General features: G+C 39.0%; 1 protein-coding gene across 5 annotated transcripts in view; it reads left to right on the top strand.

The window, feature by feature from the left end:
- Nucleotides 1–23,700, top strand: part of CCNY (cyclin Y) — a 141,692-nt gene that overhangs the window by 65,152 nt on the left and 52,840 nt on the right. Inside the window, exon 1 of one of the 5 annotated variants that reach the window (XM_080384346.1) lies at nucleotides 14,738–18,295. The exons of 3 other annotated variants lie outside the window; for them this stretch is intronic. The gene's annotated coding sequence lies outside the window, so the exon portion shown is untranslated. Of the gene's footprint in view, nucleotides 1–14,737; nucleotides 18,296–18,327; nucleotides 23,614–23,700 lie in introns of those variants that run through there. One more of the 5 variants, XM_080384345.1, reaches the window with a different exon arrangement.

Below are 23,700 nucleotides of genomic sequence, written 5' to 3'. Positions count from 1 at the left end.
TGACATAGTAATTCATGTCATTGATTATTGCAGATCAAAACCAACAGCCTGTTCTCTAGTTGGTAATGCAGTATGGCAGAATGATAGTAGAATATCAGTTCATTTGATGCAAATTAAAATTAACAGGGAATTTGATGGTGTGGTACTGGTTGTAATGCATGATAAATTTCAAAGGTGCAATACAAGAAATGAGGTTCTAAATGGCAAGCTTTGTTTTCAACTGTATATTAATAGAAACTTGATTTTGGGGCAAAATGTCTTCTCTGGTAGCAACTGTAGCTAGTGGTAAAAATGTTTGAATAGGCTTTTCTGTGGTAGTTCTGAAGAAGGGTGTTGTGATCATTGAAGCTGTGTTGCAATGAACTTCTTCAAAGCCTGAACAAAGTCTAGAACAGAGTAATTAAAAATTGGGTGCTAATTTGAGTAAGGCTTATTCTTAATCAAATAAGGAAGTAGGAAACTTGGATTTAGATTCATGTTTTACATTTTCAGTTTTCTAAGGGAGAATTGGTTAGATCTGTTTTATATAGTAAATCTTTTTGTTGGCCAGAGAAGAAAGTTCTACAGGTTAGATAAGCAGCTGTAGTTTTATCTTTATTTGGTTACATAGGTTAATCTTTATATTTCTGTTAGAAGGTGCTAAATGATTCTTTTTTTTATTTACATGAGAATAAGGTTCCCCAAATATGTGCATCACTCATGCATATATTACTAATATTATCATATTATACTAATATTATAATCATTAATTCAGAATGGTGACCTGTCTGATGTATAGCAAGGATAACCACTAGTAATATTTCATGCTGTCTTTCAAGGTGTCAGTAGGGCTAGCTGTGCTTGATAAAAATAAAAACGTATACTTGAAACATTGTGCTAACACATAACTCACTTTTAAATGTGATGTATTTCAGGCTCTACTTGCAAGGGATTTAGGATTTAAAAGAAATAGACAAACCTGTCACAGCACTCTCCAAACTATCAAGCTTCAACAAGGTCTTTTACCATCTCATACCAACATACTCTTCATGCCAGTCCCTCTGCTGCCTTCTCTTCGTCTCACCTCATCCTGTGCTTGCTCTCTCAGTTCTCTTGCATCTTCCTCGGCTGCTCTCTCTTCATTGACTCTCAACCACTTAACTTAGCCAACCCTCTGGCCCTGAAGCCAACCCACAGCTGTATATTATCAATGTTAATTAACCCAGCTTCATTCCTCTACACAAACCAAGTTAAAACTGTCTTACTGAATAAAGTAACCCATATACTAAGAATGGTAAGAAAGGGAAAGTATTAATGTATTTCTTTAACTTGATAAGGAGGGAGATACAGCAAATATTATTGTCCTGTTTTAAGACCCTTTATCCTTCTGGATTTTTGAGCTAACGATTTAATCTCTGCTGGTTTTATTAATAGATTATGCAAGCTTTCCTATTTCAAATTGAATTTGACTTGTTCACTCGGTTTTATTAATGAAAATAGCTTCTGCACTGGCAGAAGAAGCAGTTATTGACAGAAACTAGTTGAACGTTTGGTCAGCAACTCGCATCAATTGAACCTTTTTAAAGCATCGGTTGAAAATATAAGGGAAAACTTAAACAAACACCCTGAGGGCTAAACCCAGGACAGACAAAACTCTCAAGTTATTTAATAGTTAATTTTTTGAAGGAAAAATTCTTAATTTAAACACCTTCCTTTGACCCTTCCTTCCGCTCCCATTTATCTTGCACAGATTTCTGCCCCAGCTTTGACTAGGAACAGCACTGCAGGAGTTCATTGTGGCGGTCGGAGGAGACTGTAGGATAATATTATTCACTGGCTTTTGGAAGTACGAAATTTATTCTTACCAAAAACCAGTCCCTGGCTTTAGAGCTGTATTAACAGCTGTGTTTCTGGACTTGTATCTAGCACTGAACAGGAGCAGTTTTATGTTCTGCTTAGACTTTTTTCCTTTCTGTTATTCTCCCTTCTATTCTCATTTGCACCTCACCTTGAATTTTAGGAGGATCATGGAATTTTTTTCTGAGTTTCTTCTCTGCAGGAGGTCTTTGTGAGGGCCTGTGCTAGAGCATCCTATCTTGCAGGCAGCCCTTTTGCAGAGCCATGAGTGCTTCCCCACAGCAGCTGAGTAGAAAATCCTGGAAGAACCTCCAGGATGTAGCTGCTAGTGTAAGTTATATGGAATTTGTTCCAAATAGTCATCTGCTGTTGTTTGGCACCCTCTGACCATCTTGAAAACGTATTTTCTACCAACTTATAACTGTTTACTTGTTTGATTTTCTCAGGTTTTTCCCTGACAAAATCAAGGCTGAGGTTGAGGCAATGGGGACTTGCAAAGTGCATGTTCCTCTTTTTGGTGCAGAGTGGAATCTTCTGGCTAAGATTCTCTGGCCCATCACGGTCCAGACTGTATTTAGAGACACATTCTCCAAATGTTTTATTAGCTAGTAAGATGTGATCAGAAAAAAACGTTCAAAGCCTGACAGCGTTGGAAACTATTGTGAAAAGATGTACTAGAGCACATGCTTGAACGGAATGGGACATGCGTAAGGGGGAGAATGGTGAGGGTTTGGATGAAGTAACAGAGCAGCAAGTGATGGATGATCGCCAGCTGCTACTAGTAAGACAAGTTAGTTGTACTTGGAGAAGTTATTGTATCGGTTGCAGAAGGGGTTACTTTTGATGACTTGAGTAAGGTCATCCTTTTATAATTTTTCTTGTCCGCTTTACTGAAGACCAAGTAATGATGTAGTCCTGTTTGAAGGGTAACAGCCGAAACACCTCACAATGTTCTGCTGTCAGTAGTGTAGATTTAAAGAGTTATTTTTTCCAAGTGTGATAATATTTCTACTTTCCAAAATAATATGTATATACAAATGTCTTAAGATGGAGGACAGCAGCTGTGTGGACACCAGGCTGCACCAGTAGTGTTGAGAATGTAAATATTTTCAAGGAACGTTGGTGTGAACTAGAAAGAAGGTATTCTATAGCAAAATGCAAAATATTTCTTGAAGCTCTGCTTTTGGGCTGAGTAGAAGTTAAATAATAATGGGAAGACAGGCTTTTCTTTTAATTTAGATATAATCAAGGGTCTTTATTGATAATCTTTATGAACCTTTGTCTGCCTGTAAGTAGTGAAGGCTTGAGATAACTGACCGTGGTGGAATTCAGTTCTCTGTGCAGTGGTCTATCATTTCTTATGCCTTTACTGTTGAGTTCTTCCCTTTATAAACAGAAGATAATAGAGGCTTGGAGTTGCCAGTGTTGAAATGAGGAAGTCAGAAATGAAGTGAGAAAATGGGAAGTGGGGGTTAGATTCTGTGAGTGTAGTGAAGACTAGTGCAGCCTGGATTACTGATTTACATAAACTGACAGTATTAGCTGTTTTAAGGCTTTTGCACTTCATTTGCTGACATGTTCATTTGTAATTTTTTAAAACTTCTGTTGAGAGTTTTGTTCAACAGAAAAGTGTGCATCTTCAGGAAAATTAATATGCAATCAGTCATCTGTGTACATGGTGAAATTTGTAATGCTACAGAGGTTATACATAGCTGGCAAAAACTTGCATTCACATGCTTTTTTTCATTCCAGGAAATATGAAGTTGGCTTTAAGAATGCTCTTGGTGGTGTTAACTATTTTATTTTTTATTGGAGAAATCCAATAAGATATATTGATCCTTGTAAAAGAAAGGGAGGTAGACAAGGATATTTTGCAAGCTGCTGCTCTGTTCTAATCATACCTTTTTTTTTTTTTTTTCTATTGCTTATTGCTTTCTGTGGTGGCTTGAAGGAAATGATTTTCCACTTGATTGTGTATGTGTTATTTTATGACAGTTGGAGACATACTAATTTATTACAGAATGGATATGAAATTTTTCTAGTGATGAGAAGTGGGAGGAAGAGCATAGAGAAAGTTTTCCTTATGACAGTTAAAAATAACGAGAAAAATTTGCTTGGGAAAAAACCCCAACATTTTGGCAGAACTTTAAGGCTATTTTGAGACACCAGCTTGTGTTCTCTTTGTTTGTTAAGGTCCCCTTGGAATCAGAAGTGAACAAAGCGGTGGCTTTTCTGGATGCCCTGAAAGGATGCCCTCTGTTAGTAAAAATATGATTCTTCTGACACTAATGTGACAAACTCAGAACAAAAGTGAAAAATAGTTTATGTCTTATCAGAAGAAAAAAGGTGTAATTCTGTTAGATTTTCAGGGAAATAGGGAACAGTTTTCTGCTGTGGTCTGGTCTCACAAGTGTAAAAAAAATAAATAAATAATGGGAGTATGCCAACACGGGCTGCCTGTATAGTTACTTAACCCATAAGAGTAGCTCTTAGAGTGTCAGCAAAACAGAAAGTGGAAATTTACTTACATCATGATGGATTCACCCAATGGCAGAAATACAGTAAGTTTTTTTTGTAGCATCCAGTCTTTTCCAGAGCCGATTTGACTGATCAGATCTGTGGAGCTGACACCATTCTACTTGAACACTCCTTAGCCTGCTGTCTGAGGGTCTCGGCAGTGCTGGGACACCTGCTATGCTTTCTGTGTCTCCGGAGACTATGGCATTGCTTCTTTCTTGGCAGGTCTGAAAGATTTCCTGGGTTTAGGCTTGTTATTACTTTGTCCAAAATGGAGCTTCACATCCTGACTGCCTTAGACTCTCAGATCTGTGCTAACTTCCAGGGTATTTCAGGGCTTAAACACTACAGTGTCCTAGATCTCCATCCGTATTGGCTTTCTGGGGCACCCACTGCATGTATAGGTGTGTGTTATGTGTCACCCTGTTTTAGGATGTCATTGCTATTTACTTAGTAGTATAAAATACACACAAATTAGGCAAAATTGTATACCCTCTGCTCTGTTTTCTCTTCTGGAATGTTGTTTGGCTCAGGAGGAAGATCCAGGATTCTTTTGTGAGAGCACATATGTTCATTCCTTCTCCACCTCAAACCCGCCCAAAGCCTGCCTGTGCCAGCTCTGTCCTCTTGCCTCCTTTGGTAACTTCCAGTCCCCAGTCTTCTTTTCTTAGACAGCTAAGTAGCTTTTTCAACTTTCGTTAGTCCTTAAAATATTTGGTTTAAGTACAGATGTTTTAGTTAGCCTAATTTGGTGGGTACATGCTAAGGTCGTGTTTAGAAAGGATAGACTAAGGCACTCCAAGATGTGGCAGCTTTCTTAGTAGCAAATTCTTAAAATCTGAAGGTTTTCATAGGCTCTGTGTAAACTCTTTTCCCTGAATCATTACACATGGCTATTGATTTGAAATTAATTTGTGTTGCTAAGTGCAAACGGTCTCTTACAGACTGCTGTGTGAGCCTTAAAGTGTTATGTGGCATACAGCAAGAAACAATCATTCTTCTAAAATGTTTTATGTCTGAGTCGATACACTGAGGTTAGGAATTCAGGAGAATAACTTATGTAAATTCACATAGTAAGTTTGTGGCAGGGTTGGGTAGCGCTTACCCTGAATCTCAGGGGTCTCAGCCTTTTGTCTCAACTATAATTACAACCTTCCCTTTGTCATGCTGAAGAAAAGACAATACCAGAAATACCAGTAGCTGATGGCCTGCGGGTGCTGTGGAATACAATGTATGTACCCAAAGCCAAGGCATGAAGCAAACCTTTTGAGATGAGGGTCTCAAAAATTGTTTTTTACTTTGTTCATCTTGGTATTTTGAAGAAATGAAGTACTGTGAACTCACAGAATATATTTCCATATTCAGTTGATCAAAATAATTTAGAGCATCTCCTGTCAGCATTGGTGAAAAGTGACTAAGATCTTAAAAAGACTTCAGGAATAGATTGACTATTTTCCACTTATTCATATGGGAGCAAGGTGGTGTCCAGTTGTGGGAGTTTCATCTGCATATCTCAAACAAGAAATGTAAGGTAAACCACGGAAAAAAATTAAAAACTCTCATTAACTGATTTTCAGTATGCAGGTGTAATCGTATTGAGGACAAATCATTGTCGTCTTTGAAGTTGCACAGATTGGAGACAGTGTCAAGTTTTAAAGGTTGAAAAAGAGAAAATAAAGTTGATGCTAATGATTTTTTCAAAGGCTGATAACTTTCAGCCAGATTCACCTTGCTAGTACTTGTGCTATAAAAATATGTCAAATTGAACCTTGTCTCCTTTCTGTGCTGTTCTTCATTTCTGTGAGTCTTCAAATAGAATATTTGGAACTTTCCTTAATGTTGTGAAGTTTAAAGTGAATTTTAAAACTTTTTTCCTGTGGTATTTTTGAGTATCATAGCCTGTTGCTGGTAAATGAAAACAGACTGACTCTGCTGATACCTGGAAGGCTTCCAGTTGCCTTAAGACCAAGGCAGGCTGAAGAGTGATAAAGGGAACAGGCAGACCTGTCCAGCGCTGCTGTCACTAAACTACTGATGTGTTACGTGCCTGAGTGTTTATTGAAAAAAGGCTAAGGTTCAGGCGGGTCACAGATTCTCAGAAAAAGCTGCCAACAGCAATGACGTCAATGCCAGTTCTGATGCTTGTATTTTATGGTGACTGATCTGCTGGTATTTGGACTGAAACTACTGAGGTTATTGAATAGTATAAATTGGTATAAATCTATTAACTTCTTTGGAGCTCCTCTCATTTATGACAGGACCATAGCCCGAGTTATTGAATAGATGTCCTATATATTTTTAATTTTTTTTATTTTATCTTTTTTTGCCTGTGTGGCTTTTGGATTTTTGGTGATTTTTTTGACAATAAAAAGTGAAGGAACTCAATTGTGATTTCAGCTACATGGATGTGTACTTTGGAAAAATATGCTGTCGAGCTTTTGAATGCATTAGAAGTGGCAGGTTTTCCGGCAAGCCTCCAAATCCCTCCCACATATCTGGACATTATATAATCAAATCCTCGGTGTGTTTCATGTCGTTAGGACAAAGTACAAACAGCAAAGTGAAATTAATTCTTGTCCTTATATAAAAGGAGGTTGTGAGCTGCCGAATTTTGCAATGTTATTACAGCAAAAGTAGCAAGGAATTTTTGGTGTTGGTGATGAGGACCAAGTACAGATTGGATCCAAAGTAAACGCGGGCAGCAGGTGGAACTGGTGATACAAGTAATTTTCTGCACAACTAGGATGCAGATGAGGGGCAGGCAGAGTAAGGCAGCCGTTGTCTTTTTGGAGGTGGTCAGAGGCCAGTTGGGTCTTCAAATCATAAGACATCATTGTACCTTCATACATTTGAAGAAAATTAAGACAATGAGGGAACACTTAAACATCATAATTTAATAAGAGTATTTTTTTATTCGCTCTGTTATGTTCCATTTTGTAGTTTGTCTCTCTCGCTGGCAATGGTCATGATTTACAAAGTGTGGGAAATCTCTATTTTTAAAAGTGTGCATAGAATGAAGATGTTACATTGAACATTTCTCTGCATCCAAAACCTGTTACTTTTTAGCAATGTGAGCTTGTGGTATTTTGACCAAAAAAATCATTTCACCAAGGTCTTGGGGTGTATAAAAAGTGATGGCGTTTTTGATCTGCATTTACTGAAGGGTTAGAAGTTTCTGTGGCTTTCGCTGAGCAGTGATGTGCTTCAGGTGTGGCAGGCAGCCTGGTGTAGGCACTGGTGGCATCAGGATCCAGTCCCTCCTTACAGCCAAGGCTTTTTCAAAACCTCACTTGTTTGTATAAATGTGTGATAAGCTGTGTTGAATAACATATTTAATAAATATCGTCAAAAGTGTTCAACAAAGTTGTTAGATGCTAACTTATGAACTATTGCTTTGCCATCCCGTGATTTGGTGGTCTCCCCTGCCTGTTTCTGAGTAGGCTTTCAGGTTTTGGATATTTTCTTTTACTAGCTGTTGTAGCTCTTCTTTTCCCTGTGCCTTACACAGTATTGCCTGTCCAGCATAGTACCTCTTTTTTTTTTTTCCAATTTCTGATACTGTGTTTCTCTTCTTTATTTCATACTGTGTTTTCCTGTTTCTCATGCTATTCCACATACCTGAAGTAACTGCCCACTGCAAAATGTAGGAACCATAATAAGCAAAGCAACAGAAATGAAAGCTGAAATCCCTCTTGTGTTCCTTTTAAAGACAGCAAGGGCCTACAAAATCCTCTGCATTTAGTCCATCTTCAAAGTGGAAGAAGAAAACTAAACCACCAAACCCTAAAGCCTCCATTTGTCTCTACCAAAAAGTACTGTAAATTTTTCCTGCAGAACTAGCAACTCGTAATAATTGGTTTACAAATCAGAGATTATGGTTTTTAATGTATAGCTTCAGTCTAGTAAAAAGTCAGTAGGAAAAAGAAAAGGTTAATGACCAGTTCTTCCTGGACTGGTCCAGATCCTTAGGCAGTTCTCAGTGGATCGATTTGTATATAGTGTTGGATGGGACATGAGCATTATTCCAAGCAGAAAAACTGCAACGTGGCAATCTGCTGACCTGGGAGTTAACTAAAGCTGTAGCATGGCCTGGAGCAGATGAATAATTGGGCCCTTACTGAAAATTTTGTTCGGACTTGCTTCACTTCTGACTCATCTGTATTTTGGTTCCTGTGGTTGATGCGCCAGGCATGCCATACTGCCCTTTCCTGCTGCTTTCTAGACCCAGAAAGGCAGATGCATGTCCAGTTGGTGCTCTCTGAGGATGAAAGTCCATATGCTGCAATAAATCTCATGCTGGAAAACTGACAGAACTACAGCAGTGAAGGAAAGTTAGTTAATGTTAAACTACTAGGCAATGACAGCTTTTCTCCAAACTTAAAAAGCACATGCTGGTCTAGTAAATTCGCTGCTTGGAGTTTAGTTAATTCAGATATTTTTAATAGCTCTCAAAGGACCTATTTAGTTTAATTTAATCTGTTTATTTTGGTAGTGTATCGGATTACAATGTAACAGGATTTTAATGTGAGAAGTGTTGGTTATACCAGAGTTCTGTCCAGCCCTCTCTCCTGTCTCCTGCAGGAGCTGATGCCAGAACGTAAAACAGAGAAACGTAACAATATTTCTTCAGAATACCTGGTTGCCCTGAAATTGCATCCTGAGAACTTCCTGAGCAGTCACTGTGTATTTTGCAATTCTTAGTGAATTTGTCTTCCAGGAACCTGACTAATCCCTTTCGAACACTTCAGTAGAAGCTTCAGTGTCATGTGGAAGGCAGTTCCACAGCATTAACGTGGCTGAAGTGCCTCCTCCTTTTGTGTGGTTTGAATCTGTCTGTACTAGTTGCGTTTGTTCCCAATTCCTACAACATATTTTCTGAGCATATTTGAAGCTTGTAATTTTTGAAGATGAATTTAGGTATTTTTTTTCCTGTGTGCCCCAGTTTTTTGGCATTTGTTTGCTGTTTTGTTGACCAGTAACTAAGACATTTTTTGTAGCTGATACTAGTATGCTATATCATCTGTAGACTTTGCCATCTTAGTAAATTTACTTCATGGTTTTGAATGTGTTGAAAACCAACTGAGAACAGTTGTTGAAAAGTGGCCATTTCATCCTGTGCTTCATTTCCTATCTTTTAAGCAATTAGTGCCTGGCCTTTTTAAGCACTGAATGTCTGCTTAAGTTTCAAAAGCAGGTGACCTTGTAAAGCCTTCTGGAAGCCCAGGTAGGTTGTATCTACCCAATCTCCCTTATGCAAATGTTTGTCATTCCTTTAAGGAACTTCAGAAAGTCTGAGAGACATTCCGTCCCATTACAAAAACCTGTTTAGCTTTCCCTCTGTGTATCCAGGTACTTTAAATATAGGACACTATTGTTAAAAATAGGTTCTTCAGGAGAGTTGGACCTTCAGGTAAATAACACGTTCACTTTATGTGGTTGTTCCTGAGTGTATGAAATTGTTTTGGTTTTTTTCACTTTTGTAGCACAGTCAGAGTTGGACTGGATATCTGCTTCTATACATACAGCACTTGCCAGTAAGACCTCTCCTGTGATGTCTGCTGTCCGTCGTGTTTTAATGAAAAAACCTCTGATGAGATTTGAAGTGAGGAACTGCTGTCTGGAGTGGAATGACTTGCCGTGTTTAATTTTTTTATTGGCAGATTAGACATGGCCTTCAGATTGGAAAATTTCACGTCTGCTTAGCAATTGCTTAAAGATTTAATCTATGGTGTGACTAAATGCATTCCTGACAAGACTACAAATTGCTAATGATGCGGTTATTCTTCCCTGTCGGTAGATTCCCTCAGTAGATTGTCTTGGAGGAGACTTGATGAAATCATTCTGATTAGCATACTGCATTAGACGTTATCTTTTCTGATTCAGTATATTGTTTTTTTGATTCTCTTTTGTCGTAGCAACTCTGAAAGCAGTATTGTAGACTGACATGAGGTGATTTTAACTGTTCTGTGGTAGCAATTCACTGTTGTTACTTTCAGTTGGTTGAGGACAGGTCTGAATTTGGTAATGAACCTTTGAAAGCGTTGAGCTATTTAAGGCAAAAGAAGCTCAAAAGAGTTGAACTTGGTGAGTTAAATTAGCATTTCCCTGCCAGGCAATAATATGAAGTGTTTGTCCAAAACTCTTACATTATGTATGATCTGACACTTGCATGTGTCTTTCCAGTAGCCTTAGTACATGGAACAATTCCCATAATCTGGAAATAAGCTACTGCTTAATAAATAAGCAGCACATAGTGTCAGTGTGAATGATTAAAAGCAGACTATAGCAAACTATGGCCACGTTAGTGTAGTGCTTTATTTTTTGTATATTTTGAATTAATTCCCTGGTACCTTTGTCAAGAAATGTATTGGGAAAGGTGAGGGGAGGCCTAGTATGGCCATCTCTGACATGCCTGAGGAACAGCAGAGACCAAACTGTTTGATGACATTACTTGGTGCTTTAGGTCCTCTCCTGAATCTGGTCTGAGACTACAGCTTCTCAGGGCAGCAGGTTTTCTGAAGAAAACGATCCAGGTGTTCAAGCAAATTTAATTTGTATTCATGGTTTTGGGAAAAGTCTTAGAAGATTAAGGAAGAAAAACTGATTCTGGAACTTTCAAGATTACACAGAATTGGGGAAATTTACTCTGCCTTTCTCAGTTTTCTTAGACTGGTGACCATCCACTGTTCTGGGTTTGATCTGGTGAGGTTTTGTCTGCCTGATTTTAGAATGGCTGCGGTACTTGTAGCTGATCAGGTCAGCCTCAAGACTTGAGTATTATATGCAGTAGCTGTGTCCACATGACTGTGAAAAGAACAAATAAGAAGTTGCTTTTATCTCTTTTTTCGGTTGCCCAGAGCTGATATTAAGAGCTAGAGACTGGATCTGAAACTAATTACTGCTCTGGGGCTGAACGTTACTTGTCCTAGGTATTAAGCCAATGTAATTTTGGGAATAAGTCCATGTTTGGGACAAGAGCAAACCATTTTTGTATGATTTTAATTTAAAAGTAAATTTAAGACTTCTCTGTGACTGTTTAGAGCTAATCACATGTTGAGATTAATACGGTAAATCACAATGAAGATGGATGGCAGTGTTTTAGATCATTATAAATTCACAGCAAATAACAAGATATCAATATACTGCTTTTTATTACTCTGGAAATGGTACCTCCTGTAGCGACAATTTTGCAACATACTCAGTTGTTACAAGGTGGTGCTTCAAGATCAGCAATTAATGGGTCTAATCTGACTAAGAACAAATGTCAATTAAAGAACTCAAACACTGAGAATAAATGTCAATTAAAGATCTGCAATTGTTTTCTTCAAAGTTTAATGTATCCTTTTCCCTCTTCTTTGCCTGTTATGTAGGACGTGTGAGTGTGAGTTAAGGGGAGTTTGAGAACAGGCAAAATACGTGGAGGTCGTAGGTTTTCAGGTTTCGGAAGCTGTAGTGTCTGGAGTCTGGGCAAGAATTACGTGGCTGCATCCATAGTAAATATGTTTTGAGCAAGCTATATTGTATGCGTTCTGCCATAAGGCTTTTAAGGAGACCAAGCCTCCTGGGCTTAGGGACAGCACTACAACTTGATAACGGAAGTGCTGAGTGGCTCATATACATGCGTATATACGTGCACATGTGCTTTAGCTGTATGTGTTTGCATGTATGCACAAGTACAGAGTTTCAGTGATGAGAGAGTTTTTCATTTTATGTCAGTTGCTTTTCAGTTTTAGGTGGCAATCTGCATGCAGTACTGATTTTAATGCTGTACCTCGGTTGCATGTTAATTTGGTTGCCATGTGAATGCAAATCTGCAAGGGAAAAATCGAAAACCTATTATTGTAGTTTACCAAGTATCCTGTGGTGTTCCTCAAAAAAGACTGCAAATTTTTGCATATTAAAAAAGCAGCCGCTGCCCTTGGAGTCACAGATTTACCCTTACTTGTGCTAAATTTTCTGAGAAACCAGGATAGGGGTTTTTTTGTTTTTTTTTTTTTTTCCTCTTTCCTGTTTGTATTTCATGCATTACCTACTTTCACTTTAGGTCACACAGTTCAGTAGGGAGGCAAAAGGAAAAAGAAGAGACCCTGGAAAGATGCAGTTTTAATAGGCATTTATTAAAATAATTTCTGTAAGGGAATTAGGAAGGGTAAGCTTGTCCTGCTTTGCTGGACTGGTGTGGTGGCTCCTCAGAACTTGAGTCACTATTGTGAAGTGATTCTTTTTTTTTACAGATGAAGAGTTGAGCTACAGCTCAAGGTCCTGTACCCTGATTTGCAGAACATAAGGTCATTCTGTTCCTTACCAATTTGCGTGGAGATAATGTCTGGTTTTTGAGGTATGGTGAAATGCATATACACCTTGGTGCAAAGCTGCAGGTAATGCTTCCATCTAAGATTCCAGTTTGTAAAGTCCGCTCATCTGTGAAATGATGGTGATTATGCTGCTGACGTTCTATTGATCTGTATCTTCGTGTAAAATTGGTTCGCTTTGCCGTAGGTTAATTGGAAATTTCTGTTGACTGGTATTGTGTGTTTGACTCTGTGACAAATAATTTCCTGCCAGCTGCTAACCTCTGGGTTAAGTTAGTGGCAAGGTTGGCTGAGGTCACAGCAAGCCTCACTTGGGGCTTTGATGGCTTGATGGCTCTTTTGGTGGAGAATGTGGTAGTTTTGAATGTTTTGAAATGACAAGTAAAATAATTTGGTATGGCAACAGCTGGTATCATTTGTTTTGGTCTGTAATGGTACTGTGTTTATATATGTAAAAGATTTTACATTTACCATGTTAAATTATTATCATAATGAGTGGTAAGTGCATCGTCACGTAATTTTTTGATACATTTATGGGAAGAAAAACAAGATTTTTTTTAAATTATTAATATTTTTTGAGTCATTTGCAACTGTATAGATTCCATTCTGTCTGCCTTTGGATCTAATAGGGTAAAGGAAATTTTCTTCGAAGTGCTACATGTGTGCAGTAAAAATACATTAGGGAAAAAGTGTTTGTGGTGCTCAGTGTCACTGGGACATTAGAGAAATGCATAAATTTCAGTTTGAGGTTAATAGGACAGCAGCTTTGTTCCTTTTGTTGCCACACATGCTGTAAGTGGGGCACAAGTGCCATTGACAAAAGCAGGCAGTAGTTAGGGTGTTAATAAAACCAGCTGGAAACAGCTGATGAAGCAGTCCAGGTGGTGACATTCTGCTGCCTTGCATAGAAATGCACTTGGAATAGGGAGATGCCAGCCCATGTTTCTGAAGGGCTGTATGCCAGTACAATCACATCTACCATGTATTAGCTGGCTCTGCGGCCTTTAATGGAGGAAGGTTATTAAGAGAAGGTGGAACTGGGAAACTGACAAAAAAGTGGTGTTTAGCAACAGAATGTAAAGATCAGCAGTGAGAAAATGAGAATGATGGGAGATACACAGCAAAGTGCAGAAGTGCAAAGCAAGATACTCTTTTTAATAGTCCGCTGCAGTTCCTCTCCATCTTGCATTACTTGAGGGCAACCTTATCACATCAGATTATTGAAAAAAGAGGTTCTGTGGGAATAACGTATTCATATTATTGTTTATATTACTTAAAATGTTCAGAGCAGACCATGCTTCTGAAAAAATGATGGCAAGCTTCGCCCCATCTTTGTTTTCCAGCAGCAGAACTGAAACATCATGTGCATTTCCTTGCCTTTTGGTGAGAAGAATTAGACCAGCTTCACTTGGCTTCAGCTTTGTTTCCCACACAGTGTATTCATCTGGATGAGCTGAGGCAGGTGGTTGTTTGTAGACCTGCGACCTCTGAGGGAGGCTGCTGTGTCTTGCTGTGGCTGCCTGAATCTGCTGGGCTGAAACCTGTTTCCAACTTGATGCCAAGGCGTCAGAAGCAATGTGAGTGAGCTCTTACATATGCTGGACTCACAGGGCTCCACTTGCTGTTCCAATGTAATTTTGTTTATTCTAGAAGACTGGTTATGCTCTCAGTATAATGAAAATTGTGTTTAGAATGAAATTTTTGTCCATGAAAACCAGTAATGGCATAGGGAATGTTGTCCTCATCTATGGAGTCAGTTTGTCTGTATTCTGGCACGTGCCTGCTTTGATATCCTTGGATATCCCATGTGTGAACAGGTTTTGGGTCCAGTTGTAGTTCTTGGGCTGGATTCTGTTGAACGTGTCATGAAAAAGAATGTAATTCTTTTTGAAACATTAGTGGGAGACTTTCTGGGAGGATGGTTTTCAACTGAATACTTATCAGTGCTCTTGTGCTGTACCATATCTTGAGCACACTGGCAGGAAGGCAGGGAGACATGCTCATGCATGTGCTTGTCCTCACTCTTGCAGATTTTAACAGAAAACTGGAAAAATCTTAAAGGTAGTATATTTGAGTTGTTCCTCTTTGCTGACCTTAGATTTCCATTCAAATAAGTGTAGGGAAAGTGATATTCTTTATGTCAAGATACTTTGATATCAAGAACTGGCTTTTAGAGTAGACTGCATTCTGCATTCCATTATTATTATATTAATCTATTAATATATTATTATTTACGCTCAACAAGAAGTACAAGGTCCTGCACTTGGGTCACAACAACCCCACACAACGCTACAGGCTGGGGGAAGAGTGACTGGGAAGCTGCCTGGTGGAAAAGGACCTGGGGGTGTTGGTCAACAGCCAGCTAACATGAGCCATCAGTGTGCCCAGGCGGCCAAGAAGGCCAGCAGCATCCTGGCCTGTATCTGAAACAGCGTGGCCAGCAGGACAAGGGCAGCGATCGTCCCCCTGCACTGGGCACTGCTGAGGCCGCACCTCGATCCTGTGTTCAGTTCTGGGCCCCTCACTGCAGGAGGGACGCAGAGGGGCTGGAGCGTGTCCAGAGACGGGCAATGGGGCTGGGGAAGGGTCTGGGGCACAAGTCTGATGAGGAGCGGCTGAGGGAACTGGGGTGGTTTGGTCTGGAGAAGAGGAGGCTCAAGGGGAACCTTACCACTCCCTACAACTCCCTGACAGGAGGCTGTAGGCAGGTGGGGTCGGTCTCTTCTCCCAGGTAACAAGTGACAGGACAAGAGGAAACTGCCCCAGGTTGCACCAGGGGAGGTTTAGATCGGATGTTGATAAAAATATCTTCACCGAAGGGATGGTCAAGCATTGGAACAGGCTGCCCAGGGAGGCGGTGGGAGCACCATCCCTGGAGTTGCTTAAAAAATGCATAGATGTGGCGCTCGGGGACATGGTTTAGTGATGGGCTTGGCAGTTCTGGGTTAATGGTTGGACTTGATGTTCTCTAAGGTCTTTTCCAACATAAATGATTGTATGTTTATATTTTATTTACACTTTAGGTGTTTTAGGGTACTGTAATGAAGAATCATGCTCTACGTTATACTCAAAGCCAGGAAAGCAGTATTTGAGTATGTTGTAAATATAGAAGTGTATAGCCATATATTTTGCATTAGGCACTTTTTACAGTGGAAAATTCTATTTAAAGGTGATGATGCTTCTGAATTAATAATAGCACAGAATTGTTGCTATCAAAGTCTGTGCTGAGTTCTTCATTTAATGTGGAGTAATTGTCTTTTCCTCTCTGTTTTCCTGATGGGGGAGGAGGGAGGGAAATAGATATGTGTTTGCCTTTGTTTTTTTTCCTTATCTTCTGCTATCTTACATATAAATAAAACTTTTAAACTTCATTTTCATTACAGTTAAGCAAAAACTAATAAATGCAGTACTGGAATATCTGAAAGACATTAATGAGATGAACTTGAGAGGGAAAAGATTTCTTAATTGGCATCTTTTTCTAAAAGATTTTTTTTAATCAAAAATTTTAATAAAAGAGACATATCACATAATGTTAGATGATATAATTTGCTATTGAGATGTGTCTAGTTGGGGGAAACTGCTGTGAAAGGGACTGTAAATACTGAAAAATGATACAGAAGTGAAAATCCTGGATACAAACCTTGTTCAGCCTTGTTCTGTGAAAAGTTCTGTATGTGATTTTCCTTCTAGAAGAGAAGATAAATACAGCTGTGTCCATGAGAACTGCTCTGTGTTGTAACTTGGCTGACTGGTCAGGAATAGCTGTACAGAAATGAGCATTATTTGCTACAGAGGGCTGCTTTTATTCGTGAACTATCTCTGTCTCCCTCGAAGACCAAGAGCAGAGCAGAGCCTGGAACAGAGTCACTGTGTAATTGGAGCTTGCTGAGAAATGTCATGCCTGTTGTTTGCTTGGCATGGTATGCAGAGAAAACCACAACTCCAGGGTAGCAAAGATCACATCCAAGTTTTTCCAGCGACCTAGCCAAACCTGAAGGAGTTTACCCTTCCAGCCAATTGCCTCTTGAAAGCCTTCCAATTTCCAACTTTCTTTTCTTTTCATAATCACTGTTAAAATATACTGGAACATCTTCATTAACATTTGTTCTTACAAGAATACTGCAGGCAGTAACACAACTGAGAGGCATTTTCATTTGGGGTAGGTTAGTTACTGGTTACACGTAACACGAAGTACTGTACAAAGGTACAGATAAACCTTGCGGTCTGACACTGATAAATCTTCATGCTGTGATTATGTGATGTTTGAATGGCATGAGCTGAAACTTCTATTGTAGACCTCACATCTTGGAAGCTTTAGCGTAAAAGCAGATGCAGTTATTGTGATTATCCTGTGAAATCAGCCTATATAATTCAGTCTTATTTTGGCTTGAAAGCTGTAAAAACTTCTGAACAGAAAGCATCCAAGTGCTTGCTTTATATATTCATCCCAGGGAATTATTTCAGTCCCAGTGCTTGGCACATCCCACGTTTTAGAGACATTAATGTACAGAAGTCTCAAATGGAAATTTTAGTACTAGATTTAGTCATACGGTTTTCCAAATGTAAGATTTTATCGTGGTTCCTCTGTATAAATTATAGTGATCTAAAATGAAGTCTGAGGAAATAGATAATAAAGGTGAGAGATTGTTTTCTTCAGCCTTGTTTCTTTGGTCTCTGTTCTTTTTCAGTCTTTGTTTTTTTTCCTTCGTTTGACTAGAGAGAGATGAGGGTGATCCTCTTAGCTAAGGTATCCATTTAACTCTTACCATCTCCTGAGGGAATTATAATAACATAATGATATTTAAGGGAGTATTTTCATTACTGTACATTTAAATGGTGCTAAGTGCTGTTAATAGAGGGGAGCAGCCCAGCAGAGTAAAAGAGAAGCAGAAAGGCATAAGGTGTAATGAGACTTTTGAAATAATTTCATTTTGAAAACTATTTGAAGTCTACTTTTTTTCTAGATTCGGTGTTGGACAAACTTGTCTGCTGGTCTGTGCCTAGAGAGTACTGTTCCTGTTCTCACGGATGACGTCAGCTCATTCGTATGGGCTGGTACATGGAGAGCTGGAGCAACAACTTCACTCTTTCTGCCAGCCAGAGAAACAAGGTCTCAGGTCTTGCCGGTATCCTGGAGGTGGCATAGGCAAGGGAGGCATAGCTATACTGTTACGCACCTGCATCATGGCACCGTGAAAGCCCTGCCCTTGACGTTTCAGTGAAAACCTTTCCCTTCCCTCGGGTCACCTGTGCTTCCCTTTCTGTCTGCTCCCCTGGCGATTGTTTTTTGGTTTCTCTTCCCTTTTGACATGTTTTCTGCAAGCATGTAGGGCTTAAACATTGCTTGTTTGCATTCTTTGGATTCCTCAACAAAACAACCTTTGTGGTGGTTTTGTTGTTTTCCACCCACCAGGCCATATCAGACAGTTGCTCTGTAACGTCAGGCTGCGGGTGGAGAAAAGACGGCACAGAAGTAATTTGTGTAGTGCCCAGTCAGCTGCAGTTTCCTCCGTGACGTGCCCTGGACAGGTCTATTCTCTTCTTACCTGAATTCCCTTTAAATAACTTAAAAAAAACCCCCAAACTTCTGGGATGAAGAAACATGGATTTATTTCATTTCTGAGCATATGGTAGGTCATTAAACTGATGTGTAACACTATCTCTTTCCTTAATGACAGCAGTGGTTGTAGAGTGGTAGTGGTAGCCTGTGGTCCCAGGAGTGAAGGGGGGGAAGGAAAGTAATTTCACCAGATTATTTCAGAACTATTTAAATCCAAAACGAGTGTTTTACTCAGTTTAGACTTCAGTCCACTATTGAATCAGCATCAGAGCTTTGGCAGTGCAAACTTACCTGACTGTCATTGTTCAAAGGGAAGGAAATAACATCTTATTTTTCTGACAGAATTAACACATTTTCAGACCTGCTGTCTGTGCTGCAGCCTGTGTGCACTGTTATAAAAGCAGCAGCTTAGTTTTTCCTGTTTGTGTCATGGCGTAAGCTTTGATGTGTGTTGCTCAGAAGGTGGTTGCTACAGCACCCGTCCTTTATCCCCTTGTGATGCCTGTTTCTGTCTCAATAGACTCAGAAGAAGCTTTTATTATTTTTGTTAAAATTTTGCCGTTAAAGATTTAGTCTCATTCTTTTGTGTTTTCCTATTGCATAATGTGTACTGACCACAAGTCTGAAAGTGTAGCCCTTTCTGAAGAATTGCAGCAGAGTTCGGTGCAGTTTTAGAAAATTTACAGATGTGCCACTGGGATTTGCTGAGGTTTTGTGCTTAATAATTTAAGTATTGCTATTTCTGAAGACTTTCTAGACGTTAGGCTAGAGGCCCCTGGGATCATCTGATCTGACCTGCGTATGAATCATAAGCCAGTAACTTGCATGTAGTTATTCTTAAATTGAGCCTAAATACTCATGCTGGACTAAAGCCTAGTTTTTTGGCTGAAGCGATCTTCTAGAAAGGGAAAACATTAAAATAAGTTGAGTGCACGTTCCATGGGTGTGGAGCATCAATGCCTAATTACCCTCCTTTTTTTTTTTTTTTTTTAATCCAAGTTTGTAATGAAGATATTTCTGCTTTCATTTTCCACTGTTTTTGTTGTGTTGTGGGCTAGATTAAAGAAAGCTTTTAGTACGTACTTGTCTCCCCCTGTGAAGGTACATGGGAACTACAGACACCTCCTAGTTTTCCTTCTTGACCAGCTCAGCGGCTTGAACTCAGGCTCTCATTTGAAGTTTTTTTCTCCAGTCTCCAGTCATTCTTGTAGTTCTCTTCTACGCTTACCTGAACTTTATTCTTACACTTTTTAAAAGTGCATACTGAGGCTGTATTCAGTATTTTTGGTCTCAGTAATGCTTTTTAAGATCTTGTTTTGAGATTTAAAATCTTGGCTGCGCTTTAGCCCAAGTCTGAAACTGAACTGTTTTACAATTTGCTTCTTTTTATGGCTATATATGAATGTAGCTACTGCGGCTTTAGGAAGTAAATTTCTCACAGCATGCAGGATGAATCTCATTGTGGTCTTCTGGTGGTTGTCTTACACTTCAGCAGTTATGTACCAAATTGTTATATGCAACGTGCAAAATCTACTTTTTTTTTTTTTCCTTGGAGAGAGAGTGAATTTATTTTGACATGATAAATCAGAATGCCCATTATAATAACTGTTACTTTGGCATGCTAATAAGCAAGGAAGAAAATGCAGTCTTAAGTATATTTGCATGCATTTGTAATAGCTCTCACCCAAATCCTCCGAAGATGTGTGGAATCTGTTAGACAAACTATCTCTTAGCTGAAGTTTACCTGAGGCTGACTTTGCTTTGGCTAATCAATAATTAGGTTTGTTTTAAATATGCATCAATATAGATATATGCACATGTATGTATATATGTATTTATATTTATATACCTTTGGTTCCTAATCCTGAGATGAAAAAAAACCCTGAAATTTTTGTGGAGTATCACGTATTTAGGTGTTTACAGGATGGGAGTTATATTTTGCATAACCTGATAGTCTTTTGATACTGAAAAAAAGAAAATGTGATCTTTGAACAATGAAAAGATGTAGGAAAATATTCCACATTTAGGTGGAAGGAACTACTATAGTGAAGGAGTTTTGACTTGGTCTGTCTATGAGAAGTGACTTTTTTCTTAAAAGCTGATTTTGGAGTGCAGGGTAACTGCTAGAAGAAGTACCTACTTTAAATCTTTCCTTGGTAAGGCGATGATGAGTCACAGCAGACCTAGCAATGGAGAAAATTTTTGTGCAGATTTCCATAATTGAAATTCATTTTCCTCTCTTGAATAGTAGAGTGTTGCTTGTGAGTTTAAATCTTTCTTTATCTCTGACTATTCCATTACAAAATGCATAAACCTTTCATATTATGGCTGGTTTTCATGATACTTTTCTAATACTAGGCAGAACTACTGGTAACACTAAAGCAGTATGAATATAGTATTTTCTTTAGGGTGGAGGTGACCTTTTGATGGATAACGTCCTTTGGTGATGAGTTACTAGCTTCAGATATTTGTCATTTGATCTCTCTGTAACATGTTTTCTAGTGACAGATTTGTATGTAATTGTTGCCATATTGAAAAAAGCATTTGCTTTCAAGTTGAACAATAAATGAAGACATCTAAGATCAACCAGATTGAAATCTTACTTGTGTGTCGTGAAAGTTAATCCATTCTAATGCTCGTGTGTGCTAGCATTGGTGGCTTGATGTGATCCCACAGGTAGCCTGTGGGATGCTCGGATTTGCCTGATGCTTTTCGCTGGACGGGCTGGGAGTTGATAGCGTTGCAGGTACAGGCAGTTAGTGCTTTCTTCTGCCTGCAAACCCATAAGACCTGTGCTGTTCCTCAGAGGGAGGTCGGGAGGCAGCCTCTCTCAGCATCACTTGTGTTCTTCTGGGCGCCTCTTGCTGGGTAACCTGCACTGGTGGGCTTTGCCACTCCCCGTACCCATGTTCTGCTCCTCCAGTCTTTGTGCAGACAGTTTGAGAAAGACAGATGGATGTGTTCGATCGCTGTTGTTGCTGGAGAGGACGTGGGAGAAGGGATGTGGAGAGAAGAGGACTTGTGGTGCTTTGTGGAGTTCAGCAGTGGGAAGGAGCCACAGCCACTGCCTGGCAGTAGGTAGTTGCCTCTCCAGAGATGGTTCGGAATTCCTGGTCTGGCCTCTGCAGCTGCTGAGATTGGATTTTGCTGGCCTTTCAGCTCCTGTCAGAAGAATAACAGTTCAAGAGCTAGTGCTTTTTGGTAGTTCGTGCTTTTTTCCAGAAAGGCTTTTGAAGTCCTCTGTTGGTTTGTTGCTTCTGCGTAACAGACTTTCTTAAATAGTTGCAACTTGACTGCAAGATGTGGCAATTGGTTTTCCTTTCTATTCAGCCCTGCAAGCAGACTGTAAGCCTGTACCGGGTTCTTGTTACTCCTTGAACAGATAATTTTCTAGGCCTGAAGGAAAGGAATGTGTCTGTTCAGTGTTTCGTAAATTGAGTTCAGTTTCGTGTTGCTAGTCCTATTTTGTTGACTGAATTTACGTTGCTGCACTTTAAAAGATTTGTAGAAAATTTATCTGTAGTGGTTTAAAAAAAGTCAGTTTTTGTTTGTGGTGATGTGCTGTTTGATAGAAGATAAAGAGGATGGTAGAAGACAACGTATTTTGCCATTTTAAAATGCTGATTACTCTTAATGAATTGCATCTTGAATTCAGCTTAATGGAAAAATTATCCTGAAATGGAAAACTATCTTTACCAGCACTGTCTGTCACAATGACTGATTTTTTTGTCTTCTTCTCTATGTCTAAATAAGATGCAGAAAGTAACATGAAAACATTCCTTCTAATTCACAGTCCTTTCAAGTCAGAACTCCTAGTAGTAAGATGACATTCCTAGAATCTTCTCCAGATTTGGTTGCAAACCGTGGTTTCTGGAAGAATCAAAATGGCTTTCCTTTGAAATTCCTAGATTTCTTTTCCATTGTGGCTTTGATAATAATAATAAGCCCCTTTTCCAACTGAGGAATTGCTCTTCTATGTTTCTGGGCTCTTCCTTGTATGAAAGATCATTTTTATTTCAGAAGTTATGTCCTGGTAGCAGCAGCATGTTGAGTTGATCATCTCATGGGCTGCAGAATGCAGGGAGATGAAAAGGAAACCAAGAGAGCATAAAGGGGGAAAATACAAGTAGAAAGTACGTTTGTAGAGAGGTGTGTGGTCAGGAGAAAAAAGCAGGGAAGTGAAAGACCTAGTAAATCAGTAAATAAAAGGGAAAGGGATGGTGATGGATGGTGAAGGAACAGGGAAAGCTGTAGACAGGAAAACTTGACCCCTGGGCAAAAAGTCTTTGTTTTGTTTTTGTAAGACCTGGGGCTTGATTTCCAGTTTTGCTGAGCTTTCACAGAGGTATGAAAGGGGAGTAAGAGAAATGTAGAAAGCCTGGGATAATCACAGAAGAGAAACTTATCAGTGCTTGTATGTAGTCTCACATAAATGTCTGCTTCAAATGCAAAAGAATGTGTATCTAGAGATCAGGAGAATGTAAGAGAACTAAGGCTGAGATAGCCACACTGGGAGAGCAAGGAAACTCTCAACAATTATGTGCTGTTTTTAGTGGCATGCTTTGAAGTGGATGTGGGCATGTAAGTTTTGACAAATTGATAAAGGAATGTAATCTGGGAACAAATAAATTAAATTGTTTTTAACCTTGTTAGGGAAAATAACATTCATAGAAGTTTATATATAATATAAATTATACATTAATATTATATAAATTATACATTAACTTTGAAGGCCCTTTTATAACTGCTGTAACTTAAGATTTCTTTAACTTTTTGACTGGGTATGGTTATAGTCTTTAATACAGATACAGGTATTTTAGTCAGACATATCATCATAGTGATGACTGTGTGCAATAGATTAGAATCTTTAACCTGATAAATGTTTTGCAGGACTGGTTTGGTTTCGGTTTTTTGTGGTTTTTTTAGAAGTTGTCACAGCAAGGAATATGTTCATCTGTGAACTATCAGGAAAGTTTCAGTTTTTTTGTAATCGTGACCGCTCTGGCCTAGACTTAACTTGTTTACATTCAGCTGCAATAACTGCTTATTTTAATCACATCTAATCTTGGAAACCCATCTATCTACAGAGGGTTGCATATGTAATGCTTAATTCTTCTATAATTACATTTAACGAGCTGTGTTCCTGTGCTTGGCAGTAGCTTTGGGGCATGGTGGGAAGAAATTGATTGTAAATGGATAATTCCTGACTTCTTGTTTACAGACTTCTCAAGCGGCTTTATCTGTTTTAATCCAAAAAGCAGCCCTTAGAACTGAAGTCTAATCCCAAAGCTGTGTTGATGTAAATGATTTGCATGCCAAAAGAACCACTTACGTGAAGGATAAAAAAGTGGGCCTCAAGATGGATTTTGTTTTAGAATAGCTGCTTCAGTATGTAAACTTGGTCTTATTAAAAATAATGAGAGAATCTGTGTATGCCATTGGATAATCATAAATGTTTTTGTGCTATTTTTTTTT

This window comes from Falco punctatus, assembly GCF_963210335.1.
Source record: "Falco punctatus genome assembly, chromosome: 4".
NCBI classification, from domain to species: domain Eukaryota; kingdom Metazoa; phylum Chordata; class Aves; order Falconiformes; family Falconidae; genus Falco; species Falco punctatus.
Note: the sequence above shows the minus strand (reverse complement) of the source record. Positions and strands in the feature narration are given on the sequence as shown.